The sequence below is a fragment of the Ambystoma mexicanum genome, chromosome 3p (genome assembly GCF_040938575.1).
Source record: "Ambystoma mexicanum isolate Mex_15411 chromosome 3p, UKY_AmexF1_1, whole genome shotgun sequence".
In the NCBI taxonomy this organism is placed as follows: Eukaryota; Metazoa; Chordata; class Amphibia; order Caudata; family Ambystomatidae; genus Ambystoma; species Ambystoma mexicanum.
In genome coordinates, this window is record NC_090925.1 from 946793570 (window position 1) to 946812052 (window position 18483).

General features: G+C 44.8%; 1 protein-coding gene across 1 annotated transcript in view; it reads left to right on the forward strand.

The window, feature by feature from the left end:
* The window catches only part of EDEM2 (ER degradation enhancing alpha-mannosidase like protein 2), a 411530-nt gene that overhangs the window by 40600 nt on the left and 352447 nt on the right, over window positions 1-18483 (forward strand). The window lies entirely within an intron of this gene.

The following is an 18483-nucleotide window of genomic DNA, read 5'->3' on the forward strand; positions in this document are numbered from 1 at the left end:
TATAGGGGCTCTTTGGACTCTGTCCTGGCGCCGTTGGCGCCAGGCTCATGTTGGCGCCAGGCTCATGTTGGACATCAGTCCTGGCGCCATAGGCGCCAAGCTCATAAGGGGAAGTCTTTGGTGCACTTACCTGAAGCAGACCATGCTGCACACTCACCTGATGCAGACCATCCTGCATGAAGAACCAAGCCAAATGAGGCTTAGGAGGGACTATTTTTCTGAAGGAACTATTTTGTTACTTGGGTGGTGCTGTGGAAGAATACTCATCTGGAACTTCTTCCAAAGCTATTTAAGCCACACCCGGACAGCCACACGTGCTTTGCGTTGTTCTGCATCCCAGCAGCTAAACGCTCACCGTGTCTGCTCCTGCACCTGGACTCCAGCCATGCCCACCTCGAACCTGGAACACCTGTAAGGGAATAAGAGAAGAGAAAGGTGAAAACCAAGAACTTATTCAACCTTCTTACCTGCATCCGGAATCTTCACGCCAGCATTCCTGAAGGAAGACTTCCATTTAAAAGCACTGCGTTGCTCGCTGCAGCGCCACGCTTCACTCACCTGTTCCCGAGACGCCGCCCCGCTCCATCGCGGCTCTCAGCACCGGTCGCCACATCTCTTCACCTAGAGAACACAAGAGGAAAGCCGAATTTTCAGCCATATTACTTACCGGCTTTTCTTGGTGAACCATTCCACATCTCGGGTCGGCGCCGCATCTTTGGCAGGCATCGCACCCCGGCCCTTATGGGGAAAGGACAAAAGACATTACTGGGGAACTATAAAGACATTTAGAGGGGTCGCCCTCATCACTAACTCACCTGATTTTACCACCGGCAATTTAACCCCTCAACGCATCGCCTTTGTTCTGCACCTGAAATAAAGGACAGGAAAAAAAACATAAAAGGAGGCTCACACTTGAACTTTTGCATCTTTATACTTAGGGCGTATCGCTTAGAAAAGTCAAGTGGATGTGCCAGCGCCATTCTGAAAACCAGTGAAGTAACTGGACGAACGTGCGCCCCTGCACCAGAAGCAGGATGGAGAGTTCATCCTTCCAAACCATAAGGTGAGCTTAAACCGGGGGTTTTGGAGGAAGTCAGAGAAGAACGAAGGGGTAAAGGGGGGAGCAAGCACACTATTCAGCAGACAGTTAATCCCCTTTCTCATCTGCAGAAGGATATTCCTACGGGCCAGACAAGCAAGATTTGGGGGTCCTGTTCAATCGGTGGTCCGAATTCTGCGTATCACGCTTGAAGAGGCCACAGCAACCCAGACCAGACCAGCGCCTCCGTGGGAGCCAGGTGAGCGTTATAGGTGGACAGACAAATGATGAGAGATGAGAATGAGTTTGGGGTGTCACAGTTTTCCTTATTGGAAAAAGGAGGTGCTATACCACAATATATACCATGGCCCCAGATGGACGAGGATAATTTAAGGTGTAAACTTCCGAGTTTAACTTCTGGCCCTGGGAAATGGATACATGAGTTAGAGAAAATTACGGGGGGAAACACGTTAGCTATAGGGGACATTAAGGGTCTCCTAATTGCCATACTTGGTGAGAGAGCTGATGACGTGTGGACAAAGGCAGGATATGCTGCTGTTACTACAGTTAACACTGCTCACGATGGAGCACCATTCAATAATTGAAGGGTGACAGTCTGGAAAGCGCTTAGAGCACTGTATCCAGAGACGTCCTACTTGGGAGCTATAATGATGAAAAAGATGCAGGACGCAGATGATCCGCTTGTTTACATTCAGAATTTTCAGGAACAGTGGTCCTTGGAGACGTGCACATTTTGGGGAAAATCTATACATGTGTTGTATCATACTTTGCGCCAAGGGCTGCCAGACCCTGTACAGAAGCAGCTCAAGAGGTTAGTGGGTATAGAAGCCAAACCGTGGTCAGAGATGACCATTGCGCATTACTGCAGGCTCTTGCAAGAAAGACGATATTGGGAAAAGCAAAGAGGCAAAATGAGTACAGAAGAAACTGTTCAAGTATGCCCTTGAAGGAGCAATGTTGACTAGTGTGGATGGATCGAATTCACAGCAGATTCCAAATATGCCACAGGTGAATAACCAAAGGCAGTTTGATCAGAGCAATAACGGATTCGGTCCATGAGGAAGGGGTGGATTTCGAGGATGATGATTTCAGAATAATCAAGGGAATTGGCAGAATAATCGGGGAAGCTTCCAGACCAATCAAGGAGGGTTTCAAAATACACAGAATGACTGTCAAACCATGCAGGATGGGCCGATTAGGAGGCCACCTACATGTTGGACATGTGGGATGACAGGGCATTTTGCTTGTATATGTAGAAAAAGGGTTCATGCAAAAGGGCCAGTTTTTAAGTGGAGGGACTTCAAATCTGCCTGTGTTTTCACAGCAGAGTAGTGATGGGATTGCTCAGAATCAAACGATGCAGCAACAGAAACACTGAGAGAGCCGCAAGGTTTGCGAACACATCAGGTAGCAGTCAATGCACCGCAAGGGCATTCGCTGCACTCGCCCATGCAGATCCAACAGAGTACAAGTACAGGACAGTTAATGACTCCTAGAGTAGGGGATGTCACTGTCAATGGAGGGAATCCTTTTACAGGTAATGGAATGAGGCTGTACCCACAATAGGACAGCTCAGTGGGAGACCTGATTTGTTCAGGAGACCTAATGTTTTCAATACGATCTGTGACGCCAAATCCTCCTGAGGAACCGAGGGTAGACGTCCATATAGGAGGCAAACGTTTTTTATTTTTAGTAGACACTGGTGCAACACGCTCATGTATACGAGAGGGAAAGCTTTATAATGTCTGGCAATGCCATTAATACTCAAGGTTTTTCTGGAGCTACAAGTAGAGTTCCTTTTACTGAAGAATTATCATTCTCTATGGGAGAATGCAACATGAAGTTGCCTTTGCTATATTCAAGGCAGACACCTGTCAATATTTTGGGTCGAGATGTAATGACGAAATTGAATATGACAATCTTGTTTACCGATGAAGGTATAGTGTGTTCAACACCAGGAATGGATTATTTAAACGTGAGCAAATTTGTTATGGCATTTTCAGGACAGATAGCCATGATAGCAATACCTTTTAGAACCAGAGGTATTTCATTATGGAGTACGCATTCTATTGACATGTTTACCAGGCCTAGTAGGCAGAACCATGAGAATACCTGATGAATTTTTGTTTAGACCAAAAATACCTATGCATGAAGAAGAGGGACACGTTTTCCCTTAGAGCTGCAAGCAGCTATAGTGCCAGGTGAAATGGCCCTGCTTGACGGAAATGATAACCAAGGCCGACGATGGTGTGCAGTAATTGACATCGAGGAAGGTTACAGATGGACTGACGTCACTGATAACGACCTATTTTAAGATCATCCATCTGATGACAAAGTGATATTTGTTATGAGTATTACTTATTGGGTGAGAGTAATCAAACGAGAGGTGCCTCAGGAAATGACACTAGCACAAAACCATCCTGAGTATTTTGACGAAGATATGGTGAAATTGCCAGCCTCATCATGGACTACAGGTCCCTATGACATAGGCCTGTTGAAGGGGTCGGAGAAGTGAAGATTAAAATGAAACCGGGAGCAATATTACCTTAAAGACAACAGTATCCCATGTCTTGAGAGGCAGATTAAGGTACTTTTAAGACTATTTCTGCCATGATGGATCAGGGCATCTAAGTGATATCAGAGTCACTGTGTAATACTGCAGTGTACCCTATCGAGAAATCCAACGGGGGGTCTTGGAGACTAATTCAAGATCTTAAGCCGATAAACCTGATTGTAGAGGCAGAGTTCCCTCTAGTTCCTAATCCGGCTATATCTTATGTAATATACCTGTTGGATCGCAGTATTTCACGGTGATTGATTTGAAAAATTAGCTTTTTCTCAATCCCATTGCACAAAGACCTGCAGGATCTGACGTCATTCACGTTCAGACAAACTAAGTTCAAAGGCATGAGATTACCTCAAGGGTATTGTGAGTCTCCATCGATTTTCAAGAGTCCTGCTGATGGACTTGAGCAAGATCGATTTAGAAAGTGTTGTGTTGCAATACGTAGATGACCTTTTGGTATGCAGCGCTTCAGAGGAAGAGTGTTGACGCAATTCTGTTCAGCTGATGATTACACTTGCTGACAAAGGATATAAGATTGACAAAGAGAAGTTACAGTATTGTCAACAAGAGGTGTTGTACATTGGTTAATTGATTTCACATGAAGGAAAGAAGGTTACCCCTGAGAGAGCTGAGGCTATTTTGAAGACCTCAAAGCCATCACGATAAAGCACATGCAGAGATTTCTGGGATTATGTAACTATGTCAGAGCGTGGGTCTTTGAGTACAGCTCATATACAAGCCCTTTATTGCAGGCTTTAAAGAAAGCACAAGCAACGCAGGAAAATATCGTGTGGACTGAGGAAATGGAAGAAAGGTTTGACGAGTTGAAAAAAAGCAATTTCCATGGCTCCAGTTTTAGGGATTCCTTATGCTGAGGAATTATTTTTATTCTCGCATACAGATGGCACTGTTATGACAGCAGTCCTTACACAGAGGACCACATTGGGGTATAAACCCCTTGCATATTACAGTGGGATTTCAGACCCAGTAATGTGAGGTCAATTTCCTTGCGAACAAATGCTGGCAGCCGCCGCACTCGCTATAGAGAAAGCTGCAAGCATAGTGATGGGATGCTCTATGACGTTATTTGTTGAGCACGAACTATTTGCCATTCTAGTGAAACCAAAAGGCATATTGACTTCTTAAAGGATAAAAATAGTTCAATGCAGAATAGTGAATCCTGACATGTTTGAAGCTGAACCACTGGTTGACGATGAGCATGTACATGATTGTTTGAACTATTAAGAGCTCTATGACGAAATTCCAAGGGTAAAAGAAAATGCCTCGACGGGTGGATAAATTGTTCTTATTGGCGGTTCTTCAAGAATCGATCAAAATGATGGACAGAGATACACAGGTGCCGCTGTGGTGAAACACACAGCCAATGGGGAGTGTCAAACATTGGTAAGTGCACGACTCCCGTCTCACTATTCAGCACAGGCTGCAGAGCTAGTGGTGCTGATAGTCACGCTCGAGAATCTGTCAGGAATTCAGCTCGACACACATGGCGGAAATGGAGAATGAGTCATTCAAGATACCAACAATGGAACTCAAGATGGCGGCTCATCAGCGCTATTACCACACGACGATTACCGTTCTAGTTGTTTCCAACATGGCGACCGCGTCTGCCCATTCTATATCTTCCTCTCTATGGTTGGGCCAGACGCGTCGCTTCTGTTCGCTTCACCTCGCTTCGCGCTGGTGCTTTTCTGCAATACTACCGCTGAGGTTTTCTAAGCCTCTCATCCTCTCTTTTGCACTCTGCGCACTTTGTCTGAGTTCCGTCTCAACTTATTCTACTTTTCCTTACCTTACTTTTCCCCGTTTCTTCTCTTGCCTTCGTTCCCCGTGCACTCGTGTGCGGTTCCTTCCTCGCTTCCTTCCTTACTTTTCTCCTTGCCTACTACATAGAGCTTGACCGGACTTCCTTCCACGGTGCTGCTCAAGTTCCTTTTGGCCGAGCGGATTCCTGAACCGTTCCGTCCACAAGCCTGCTGCACTCGACTTCCTCTACATTGCTGCTCGACCCTTCTTCCCGAGCGGATTCCTGGAATCGTTCCTCCTTCCGCCTGCAGTACTTACCATTCTTCCACAGCTACTCGGAAGACACCATCCTCTACGAGACACAATTGGGTTTTCTTCCCCACGAGGGTTTCCCAAGGGTACTGCCCCCGGAGTGCACTGAGTCCAGTTCTCTGGCCTCTGAACACTTTGGGGGAATTACCTATATACCTCAGAGCTATTCTACTCCTCTGCTGTTTCCGGACATTAGTGAGTACCTAATTGTAACAGAAAGCGACGCCCAAAAGATGGAACAGCAGATGCAACAAGTAATGGCAGCCATGCAGAGTCTCAGTACTGAAGTACAGATGTTAAGAAACGAAAATGCTACATTGAGACAAATGGTTGCAAACAGGGCAGAGATTCCCCCAGGATCATTACCCATGGGAAAATACGATGGCAACCCTAAAAAACTAAAAGAATTCTTGGATTCTTGTTTGGTGCAAATAACTTTGAAAGCCTCGTTTTTCCCAAACGATAGAGCTAAAGTAAGTTTTCTGATATCTAATCTCGCCGGCAGCGCCCTGGCCTGGGCCACACCATTAGTCATCACCAACAATCAGCTAATGGATTCTTACGCCGGATTTACCAATAGTCTGCAAGCCATGTTTGGGAGAAAAGAATTAGTGGTCTCAGCACAAGAAAATCTCTTGGATCTGAAGCAAGGGAATACTGATATCCTAACTTTCATCACACAGTTTAAACAATTAGCCAATGAGACGGCATGGGCTGATGATGCTCTCCTGACCATATTTCGTCGGAACCTATGTGAAGAACTCAAAGATGAAGTCTCTAGAGTTCCTAGACCTCATAACTTTGCAGAAATGGTTACATTAGTACTTCAGATGGATTACCGGATACAAGAAAGAAATCTAGAAAGAAAGAAAGGGAAATCACGTCCACTGTTAGGACCTTACAAGTCGGATATTACAAGGACCAGTAAAAACCAAGAATCGGGGGAACCTATGCAATTGGGAATAGCTCGAGGACCATTAACACCGGAAGAAAGACAAAGAAGAAGAACATTAGGTTTATGCATGTATTGTGGTTCCGATAAACATGTTCTAAAAGATTGTCACCTGACTACTCCTAGACGTCAGGGAAACGACAACTCCCACCCATGAAGGGAACCATGAGTGGGTCTTTGGTACAAAGTTCCCAGGAAACAACCTCAACTCACCATAAGATGGTGGTAATCAATGTGTCTCTACAATTTCTAGACAATCATATCCAACAAATACCTGCCTTAGTAGATTGTGGTGCAGCGGGATTGTTTATGGATTCCGAATGGGCATTCAGAAACAACATACCCCGGGTGACTAAAACCCGGAGTCTGCCAGTGGAAGGAGTAGATGGAAACCCTTTATCATCGGGACCCATTAAAGAAAACACAACTTTTCTCACCATGAAGATTTCTACTCATGAAGAAGAAATATCATTCGATTTGATAAAAGCCGCTCACTATCCAATCATACTGGGTCTCCCATGGCTTGTTAAACATAACCCATTCATTAATTGGACTGCAGGAACATTATTTTTGGGTTCCGAACACTGCTTGCATTCTTGCCTACCCAAAGGGGTGGTGGGGTTGTATACTACAACTGCATCCCCAGACAAAAGCCCGGTATTATCTACCATATCCCACCTGAATCTACTACCGGAATGTTACCACAAGTACAGCTCTGTTTTCTCAAATGATGAATACAAGGAATTACCACCCCACAGAAAAGACGATTGTTCTATCGAATTACTACCAGATGCGCAAGTACCCTTTGGTCGCATGTACACTCTTTCTATTTCCGAGAAGGTTGCCTTAAAGGAATACCTACAAACTAACTTGCGTCATGGTCTCATCACAGAGTCTAGAAGTTCTGCAGGTGCTTCACTCTTCTTTATACCCAAAAAAGATTGTAAAGAGCTCCGCCCTTGCATCGATTATAGAGGCCTAAACAAAGTTACATACAAAGATCGATACCCACTGCCCCTTATCCAGGACATTCTGGAAGCAGTCCGAGGAGCAACTATCTTTACAAAACTCGACCTTAGAGGGGCATATCATCTAATCAGAATTAAAAGTGGAGATGAGTGGAAAACAGCCTTCCGCACGCCTTTCGGACATTATGAGTATCGGGTGATGCCTTTTGGGCTAGCAAATGCCCCTTCAGTCTTTCAACGTTTTGTTGATCACATATTTGTGGATTTACTCCTTCATACACTAATCGTATACTTGGACGACATCCTCATTTTTTCTAACAATCTGCAAGAACATATTATCCATGTTTCCGAAGTTTTAGAACGGCTTCGTCAAAATAGATTGTTTGCCAAAATTGAAAAATGCTCGTTTCATCTACCCAGTATCCCCTATTTGGGTTTCATTTTATCTGCAGAAGGAGCTGCTATGGATCCAAGGAAGGTAGAAGCCATCTACAAATGGAAACCTCCTCAGAACGTAAAGGAGGTACAACGGTTCTTAGGGTTTACTAACTTCTACCGAAAATTTATTCCAAATTTTTCTAGAATCATCAAACCCTTCACTCTTCTTCTTCGAAAAGGAAGATCTTTTGAGTGGAATCCAAACACTCAGAAAGCCTTTGAAGGTCTCAAAATAGCCTTCTCTACAGCACCGATATTACGGTTACCAGATCAGACAAAACCTTTTATATTGGAAACCGATGCCTCGGATTCAGCCATAGGAGGAGTACTCAAACAAGTTTCAAAAGAAGGGCTCGAACATCCAATTGCCTACATGTCGAAATCCCTTACAGAATCAGAACGCAATTATACCGTACTTGAAAAAGAACTCTTAGCTATAAAAAGGAGTTGCCAGGAATGGAGACACCTCCTTTTAGGGGCTCAGCACCCTGTTCAAATACGCACAGATCACAGGAACTTGAAAGTGTTACAGAACATGGAGTGCCAAAACAGTCGACAAGCTCGGTGGGCATATTTTTTTTCATCCTATGACTTCATCCTTACTTACATACCTGGAACCAATAATCAAATCGCTGATGCTCTATCCAGAAGTTCACACAATACTTTGTCATTCCTCCCGGAAAAGATGTGGTCACACGCCACTTTTCTATTCTATGTTTCCTCTTACTTACAAACTATACGAAAACAATACCAAGAACTGAATCAGACAGAAATCAGAGATCATGACCTGAGAATGGAAGACGGACTTTACTTTCGAGCTAACCAACTATACATACCTGAAGGTACATCAAGAAAGAGAGTATTACATATGTGTCATGACCATAAAGTCGCAGGACATAGAGGAATCAAAACCACCTGGGAACTCATCAATAGACACTTTTGGTGGCCTGGAGTTACACAAGACATCAAGGATTATGTGTCCTCTTGCTCCATCTGCCAGCAGTCTAAGGTTCCTAGACATCTGCCTACAGGGCGGTTAGTACAACCTAAACTTCCCACTCAACCATGGGAATGCATATCTACAGATTTTATTGTAGATTTACCACCTTCTTCAAACAATACAACCATCATGGTATCTATAGATACTTTGACCAAACTAGCACATTTCATTCCCATGAGCCGATTACCATCAGCAGCTCAGATGGCATCTTGTTTTTTACAAACTATCTTCCGTCTCCATGGACTTCCAAAATCCATCATATCTGACAGAGGTTCACAATATGTTTCCTCCTTCTGGAAGATACTTTGCAAAACCTTAGGTATACAAAGAAACCTCACCTCTGGGTATCACCCGCAATCCAACGGGCAAACAGAGAGACTAAATCAATCCTTAGAACAGTATCTGCGTTGCTTTGTTTCAGCTTCTCAAGACAACTGGAGTCTTCTTCTACCATATGCTGAATTCGCATATAATAATTCCTTTCACACTGCCATCAAAATGACACCTTTTTTATGCACATATGGGTTCCATCCATCCAGCTTCCCTACCGTAACTCCTCGATCCACCAAAATCCCAGCGGTGGATGAGTTAGTCTCCAACATCCAGAAAGGGCATGCTACAGCCCTTGCTACCCTTTCTGAAACCAGAGACCGGGTAAAACAACAAGCTGACAAGAAACGCTCACAGGAACCCACGTACAAACCTAAAGATCTGGTATGGCTCTCCTCTAAATACCTTCCTAAACATTTGGTACCATCGAAACTCTCACCCAAGTATTTTGGACCATTTCCCGTTATTGAGGCCATCGGGAAGGTAGCATATAGAATCCGTCTACCAGTATCCTGGCACCGGATCCATAATGTTTTCCATGTCTCTCAACTCAAGACACAGATACTGGATAGGTTCAATAGGGGCTTCAATCATACTCCCCCTCCAGTGGATACTCAAGATGGTCCTGAGTACGAAGTAGCAGCAATATGCGACTCCAGATACTATCATGGGAAGTTGCAATATCTAATCGATTGGAAAGGCTACAATCCATCAGACAGAACTTGGGAAAACGCTTCATCAGTTCATGCCTCCAGACTGGTAAACAAATTCCATCGATCTCACCCTTGGAAACCTGGTCCAATCACCCCACGGGGAGGGCATACTGTCAGGAATTCAGCTCGACACACATGGCGGAAATGGAGAATGAGTCATTCAAGATACCAACAATGGAACTCAAGATGGCGGCTCATCAGCGCTATTACCACACGACGATTACCGTTCTAGTTGTTTCCAACATGGCGACCGCGTCTGCCCATTCTATATCTTCCTCTCTATGGTTGGGCCAGACGCGTCGCTTCTGTTCGCTTCACCTCGCTTCGCGCTGGTGCTTTTCTGCAATACTACCGCTGAGGTTTTCTAAGCCTCTCATCCTCTCTTTTGCACTCTGCGCACTTTGTCTGAGTTCCGTCTCAACTTATTCTACTTTTCCTTACCTTACTTTTCCCCGTTTCTTCTCTTGCCTTCGTTCCCCGTGCACTCGTGTGCGGTTCCTTCCTCGCTTCCTTCCTTACTTTTCTCCTTGCCTACTACATAGAGCTTGACCGGACTTCCTTCCACGGTGCTGCTCAAGTTCCTTTTCGCCGAGCGGATTCCTGAACCGTTCCGTCCACAAGCCTGCTGCACTCGACTTCCTCTACATTGCTGCTCGACCCTTCTTCCCGAGCGGATTCCTGGAATCGTTCCTCCTTCCGCCTGCAGTACTTACCATTCTTCCACAGCTACTCGGAAGACACCATCCTCTACGAGACATAATTGGGTTTTCTTCCCCACGAGGGTTTCCCAAGGGTACTGCCCCCGGAGTGCTCTGAGTCCAGTTCTCTGGCCTCTGAACACTTTGGGGGAATTACCTATATACCTCAGAGCTATTCTACTCCTCTGCTGTTTCCGGACATTCGTGAGTACCTAATTGTAACAGAATCATGCAGACCAGGAAGTAAGTGTACAGCGACTCCTATGTGACGTCAATGCTGCACGCAGGGCTAGCATGTTGGAAGAGTAAGAGCTACCTCCGAGCAGATGGTACTCCTGTGCAACATGCTGCCTTATTGGACAAGCTTATTAAGGCACTACAACTCTCAATAGCCATCAGGCGTTAAATGCGCAGCACATACTAAAAGGGCAGACTTTATCTCACATGGAAACCAAGCAGCAGACGATGAAGCGAAACTCGCTGCATGTTCAGAAAATGCAATGACCTTCGAAATACACCTGATGTAAATGAGAAAATGGTTGTAATGATGAACGTGTCTGAAAGATATAGTGATTTGTCTAGAACACAGTTGATGGAAATTCAGGTGGAAGCACCACAAGATGAAAAGGATTTATGGATATGAAGAGGGTGTTTTAAACCCCTCTGAAGCATTGTGACAAGACAGCATTGGTAAACCGGTAATGTCTGTCGCCTTATTAAGGGTGGCTCTGGAACAGCTACACTACCCTGCACACACGACTATAGAGAACCTTGCTGCAACCATTGCAGAGGATTGGTTCGTACCACATTTGTTAGAGCATGTTGCGTTCTATGTAGTGAATTGCATCGTGTGTCAAAAATATACAGCTGGGCATACACTGCGCACAGTTAGGGGAGTTATTCCGAGACCTACTGGCCCCTTTCAGCATTTGCATATCGACTATGTCGACATGTTACAAGTATGTAATGGATATAGATGCATGATTGTTGTAGTTTGTCCTTTTTCAAGAGGCTCATTCAGGCTGGTCCGTGTACTCACCCAGACTCTACCCGTGCAGCCAAATTCTTAGTGCGGGAAGTATTGGTGAGTATGTGAAGTAATGAGGTCGGACAATGGCCCGCATTTTGTGAATAAAACATTTGAGCAGATTAGCTTGTTGCTTGGTATAAAGCACAAGTTCTTTTCGGCCTATCATCCACAAGGAAACTGGATCTGTGAATTGCTCAATGGCTTGCTTAAAGAAAGAATAGCCAAGTTGAAGCTTACCTTGAAGAAAGGGTGATTGCATTGCCTACCACTGGCATTATATGCATAGCGGAACCAACCAGATTCAGACCATCATCTCACCACCCATGAGATAGTGACAGGGAGATGGATACGGACACCCCTCACGCCTCCATCCAGAGTTAGAAGTGATGCTCAGCCTAGCGCAGAACTGTTAGGAATGGAGCTATGTGAGTATCTTATGTGTATGGCTACAAGTATCTCTTGTCATTTCTGGTCAGCTACAGCGAAAAGAGTGTGGGGCAGTACAGAACACAGATGGAGATGCTTCAGCAAGTTGTGTTCAAGAATTATGTCTTCCCCAACTATTCCCCAGAGATGCGCTCCTAATCCGTAACTTTATGTAACGCTTACCTGTACTCTGCGGGAACACACACTCACAACTACTTATATGGTACTTCTTCTCAGCGAGCGATTCTTTTAATCTCCTGCTATACAGCTATCCCTTCCCCTATAAAATACACAGAAAAGATTCTTAGGCAATCTCTAAACCCAATTCTACCTTTTTCCACATTCCCAATATTTTCTTATGCTATCCCCCAAAACCTAGTTACCTCATGTTTTTTCTTGGGGGAGCACTCCATCCTGCTTCTGAGCAGGGGCTCTAGTTCTGAAGAGGGATTTTCTCTGGAGAATGGCTCTTTAGCAAGAATTGAGGGGGAACTGCTCTTAGTGACTTTCATAAATCAGGAATGAATCTGGAGAAATACAATAACTCCACTGAAAACAATTTCAAAAGGGAAACAATGAGGAGATGAACTCTGCAGAGTGTAAATGTTGGTACAATATTTCCCAGAAAAACAATGAATGGAGTGTCAAAGGCAGTGGATGAATTCGAAAGGGTTCTTGCCTGTCCAACATCAAATATGTCACAGAGGACTCTAACACCCTTCTGGAAAAGTGTGACTAAAAAAGAAGCCTTTTTCCTCAGACACTTACCGAAGTGAAAGTCGGGATGTCCACCACAGAATACCCGACTTCACTGAGAGGATTTCACAATGCAAACTGTCACGAGAGTCCCATTAACGTGCGTGTGTGTGTGTGTGCAGCAGAGACTCAGTAAGGAATGCTAGATGGCGTGCGTTCAACAAGGAAGAGCACGTCGTAAATTAAATTACCAACCACCACGCTACGAGAGATGAACAGCTATGCGCTTAAACTCAGCGGCATGACAAACGTATCAAAAGTTGGAAGCGCAACGCGCACATAAACATGCAAGTCAAACAAGCTTCAAAGTCACTATAAAAAATTCTTATGTTCAGTGCCAAATTACATACCTAAGTGAGTAAAAACACAAGGAATTCGCAATGCAAAATAAACAACAGTCTCGAACAGCCTGAGGGATCGGAGGGAAATAACCTCGATGTGACTGGGAAAAACCTAAGTTGACAAAGGGTATTCAGGGGCAGGACAGAGGCTCTAGGCACGGAGGATTCACAAGGGAAACACGGTTGAATGAAACTTGAGAATTTCTAAGATACTAAACTAGCTGTGACTGGACTATGGTAAGCGTCGCACTGCAATGCAGCAAACGATGCAGAGCGCTCGAGGGGAGGGGCTTAAGTAGAGACAGAGCTAGAACACCTAGACCTGCCCTGCAACCTTCATGAAGCTAACTTGGCAGCCATGTTGTGCTAAGAGGAAGTCACCATTAAGCCTTATTAACAAAACAGCGTTGCTTGCCCACCAACGCGGAGTAATGAGCTGATGGCCTGATTCTTTTAGGGACTATTTTTGGCATTTCATGGTGATCATGACACTTTAAGAGGAAGTGGCATGAACCAAGATTTAACGGCCCTTTTATTGTGGAAGACGTCACGCAGTCTGCAGTCAGAGTGCAAGGCAGACGTGCTTGGACTTTTTTTAGGTGACGTCCAACTTTATACTGGAGAAAACCTCTGCCCCCACCCCCACCCCCAACAGAAGCAATCATCGGGGAAGAACTTCAGCAAATGCAGACAAGGTCTATGACGAGGAAGAAGGACACAGAGGCTGTCGAGTAAAAAGAAAAGATTTCATTAGACTGTGGCTTGGTTCAGGACACTCTTTTAGCCATCTCTAAAAGGGTTGAGGGAAGCTGATGCAAACACTCTGTGCTGCCATTTCAGGGTAAAGGATTTTTTTTTTGTTTTTTAAAGCCACAGGAGCATTATTAACTTTGGACTGAGGCATGTTTTAAGCCTTGATAAGAAGAGAAATGCGCCAAATTCTGAGTTCATTTTCGATAATTGGAAGAGGGTACAGTACCCCGATTCATTCCTTGCTGAGTTCCTGTTTGGATTTGCCCGTGGTGATTCCCAATGACTTCTCAAGGATCATATTTGAAATATTTCTCTTTACTCTGCTCACGTATCCGTCTATTGTGGGGAGAACTACTAGTATTTATACTTGTATGCAAGATCCTAAGAATGGTCCAATAGTAAGAAGCAAATATCGTGCAAATTCTGCAGTTGTCAGAGTATAGTGGGGAAAGGACAAATGGCCCTATCTGCTGATGAGGCTCACAGACTAGTTGGTGTGGTTTTTCATCGTCTGATTGAAGAATACCCACATCTTGTTGGAAGACACACTGATGTGCACACGTTCCTAAGGGATCCAAGAAACAGTGCAGCGCTAAATGAAATCCTGAGAGACGTCATACTGCAAGTGAACGCCTATTCTGAAAGAAATCTAAGATCAGAGTGAACATTTCCTTTGAGAGGTTGCTGGTCAGACAAAACTTTGTTTTATGCTGAAAGAAATTTGTCAGGTCGTCTGGTTTAAGGCAGATTCGAGTAGACTGGGAACTGATGTATGTTGTTGAACTTGTCTAGACATACTGGGAGCGGTTTTCTTCCTGCTGGAGAGGCATCTACATTTCTGGTTAAAGACTGGTTCCAGGGAGACCTCCAGAGTTTGTTCTTGTCATCCAGAAAGCAGACAGAAGATCGAGGACGAAATTGCTGAGTCAAGACAGCAACTTCCAGAAGCAGTACATAATGCTGATGTATTAAAGATTACCTTTTCCTTGCTTAGGCAATAAAAATGGGTAGTATCAGCAGTAATATAATAATGCCAGATGCAGAGAGATGTCCACGAAGTAGATGCTGTAAATTGACATACCTTTGTGTTATTTACACTTGCATTGTATTCATAATCATATTGCTTTCACTTACAGTACGGACATCGTGCTGCCTTGATGTACATGGACCTAGGACTCTTGTGAATCTTCCTGAGCAGAAGGAAGGTGTAATCGTGGCAACTACTAGGCAGCCAAGAACCTATGTAGTTATTCCTGTTCCAAAGAAAGATGATAAATTACCTGAGTCTGAGATAAGTTGTCTTAGAGACTCTTTTGGGATGTAAGAAACGGGCCTGGCAAGACAGGCAAGATAAGAGGTTGTTAGACGATGAACCCATACAGGTAATGCATGTAATGCATGCAAACACACCTGGTCCTATGATAAACGACCCAAAGATGACCCCTAAAACAGTAAAACATGGAGATTTTGCAAGAAATGTTCACGCCTTTGTGAACTTTCTCCTACTCAGGGAGCACTGATAGAGGTTCCTGTAATTGATCCAGTCAGAAAGAGCTATGCTTACACACTTCATGATATGGTCATATGAAAAGGATGAGACCTAAAAAGAAGCACTACAGAGGATGATTTCGAATTAAATGATTACCTGGACAGCACAGCTCACTTGGGAAAGTAACATTTGGTATTAGCATATGAAAGAAGTAGGAAGAAGGACTTTGAAGGAGGAATGCTTCGGATGTGCACTCCTGCCATACAGTATGGAGAAATCTAAGATCTTTATAGCCATTGAAATCGATGTTCTAACTGCAGAATGCATACATCCATCTAGCATTCTGTAGCACGACAGGCCAGTTCATGGGTCGAACATCCTATCTCAAATGGGCAACTGAATGGACAGATCCAGATGAAGATGACTATATCCAAGACACAAAGGCAAGAAACCGAGCCCATACTAAGAATCATGTGATCAGATACGAAAAACCTGGGGTAAAAGGTGCTGGAATCGGATGGGAAGTAAATAAAAACCTGGAAGTTCAGGAAAAACTGCAGAAGATATTAGACTATTGAAGAACAGAGACCAGATGCAGATTTGGGGAACTGTGCTATTACCAGATGGCTGGGAAGAAGGTGTAGTTATCTGCAGAGACTGGGTGATAATGCGTCACTACCAACCATCTATTGAGAATACACAGATGTTGTGTAAGCCTCCATGGTCGAAACTTGCTAAGCTATTAACATGGGTCGAAGACAAAGGGGGACCCTTGCAGATAGTACCTTTGGAGAGTGCAAAGCTGTCTTTCAGAAACAATGGCACAAGAAAAGTTGGAGAGAACCAGAATTGTGGGAGAATATTCGAAGCACTAGGAATGAAAATTGGGAGAGCAGTGATCATCGATCATTATTGGGCTTGTGGATCCAAGGCGTACATGAAGTTAGACAAGGATTGGGGAGAGATATGCACATTGGTAAATGTCCATGTTCCAGCAATGGTGATTCCAAAGAGTGATCTCAGCCTCGACAGTTTTCCAAAAACAGATGCTCACCTGAGGAAGAAGAGATCTGTGGAACTAATAAAGAGGATGAAGAGCGAGAACTATTTATCATCCAAATCAATAGAAGCTTTTTACTCTATTCCTTATGAACACAGGCTGTTCAGCCAGACCTAGTCGGTGTTCACGTTGATCTTCATGCCGAGAATCCAGGTTGGAGCAAATACAAAATGGCTTCAAATCACCAGATGAGAATTGCTGCAGACAGTACAACTATAAAGGGATTCAATGCTATCAAAGAAGAGATGAGAGCCATAAGACTGATGACTCTTCAGAACAGATATGTTTTGGACATGATTACAGCAATGGTTGAAGGTGTTTGTGCAAAAATCGGAGAATCATGTTGCACATGTATACCTTCTCATGATGACGAGAATGGCATCTTGACAGAGGCCATAGACATGCTGACAAAGCTCCATGGTCAGATGATAGACGAAGTAGAATATCTTGCCGATGACAGCTGGTTTGGATCGCTCTTCTCTTGGGTTTGACAATGGAATGTTTGAGTAAGAGGATCGAACGAATATGTTGATGTTCGGTATGCTCCCTGTTTTAGATACTTGATATTAAAACAGTCTTCCTTTTGCCAACTACCTGAATCGTTTCGATTATTGATGTATGAAGAAACAATCGGCTTCTCGAGGGTAATTGCTACTAATCAAAGGGGTTGGGACTATCCAGTTCAGATGAATACTGGAGCAGTAGAAAAGCCGCACCTTCCAGGATAAGTCCTCTGATTGGCACGGCAGAGTGTAGGCTTTTGGTGAGCCAGGTAGTTTGGGGAGATGCCCTTATTTGGTTGGGGGGATAGAAGGGTCCTGAAATATTGTTGGTGTGCTTCCTCGACAATATCCACATGTATTTTCTTTTTTTTTCAACTAGATATTTTATTGGTTTTAAACAAAGTATACAAAAGACATCAGCATTTGCATATTATAATACGGCACACCATATCCTCTACATGGGGTTCTCAGTCCGTTCAAAGGTTAAGGATGGGGTCTTTCAGGGGGGCGTGGCTTGGAAGCCATGTGAAAAGACGTGCCTGTACGGGGGCTCCCGCTGATCCGTACATAATCCGACTGATACCGCGCAAGGACCGCTGCGATTTGGCGAAGATTGTGAAGACTGTGTACATGAAGTTCGGCTGCATGCGAGGATACATTTTTACATGGGTTCGTATTGCGCACGTGTACTTAGGAGCCGAGTGAAGCGCTGGTGGCGAGACCTCGACGGACGACAAAATGGCCGCCGCCGCTTGACGAGGGGACAAATGAGCGGTGGATCGGGACCACAGCATACGTGCGCCCTCTCGGCGGTACGAAGGGGGCAGCGCGACCCTGCCCATCTTGGGGGAGCGCCGGACAACAGCGTTGCCTGAGATTGTTGGGCGAGCTGGGACTCTCAAACTGAGTTGTGGTGTATGGGCATAGTGCCTCCCTGCCTTGGACCTGAGCGCGGCCAGAAGGACGCTCCTGACTGGAGATATGTCGAACAAGCTTCTGAGGGCGAAGAATAAACAGCCCACGCTCGACGAATACGCCAAGACGCCACCCGGCCCGGAAGGAGCCAGGAGCAAGGATAAGGCTCAGACCAAGGAGATGGCCGCCGGTGGTGCGAACCAGGAGGTCCTCGCTGCGATCGCGGACCTGAAGGCGACGTGGGAGACCAAGCTCCAACTTGCTGTGGCCGAATTGAAAACTGCGATGGAACTACAGGTTGGGGCGGTGCAGGAGGACGTGAACCTCCTGAGGCAGGATGTGCGAGCCCTAGCTGAGTGCACGGAAACTTTGGAAAAGGAGATGGGCCCTACTGTGGCGGACTGCACCG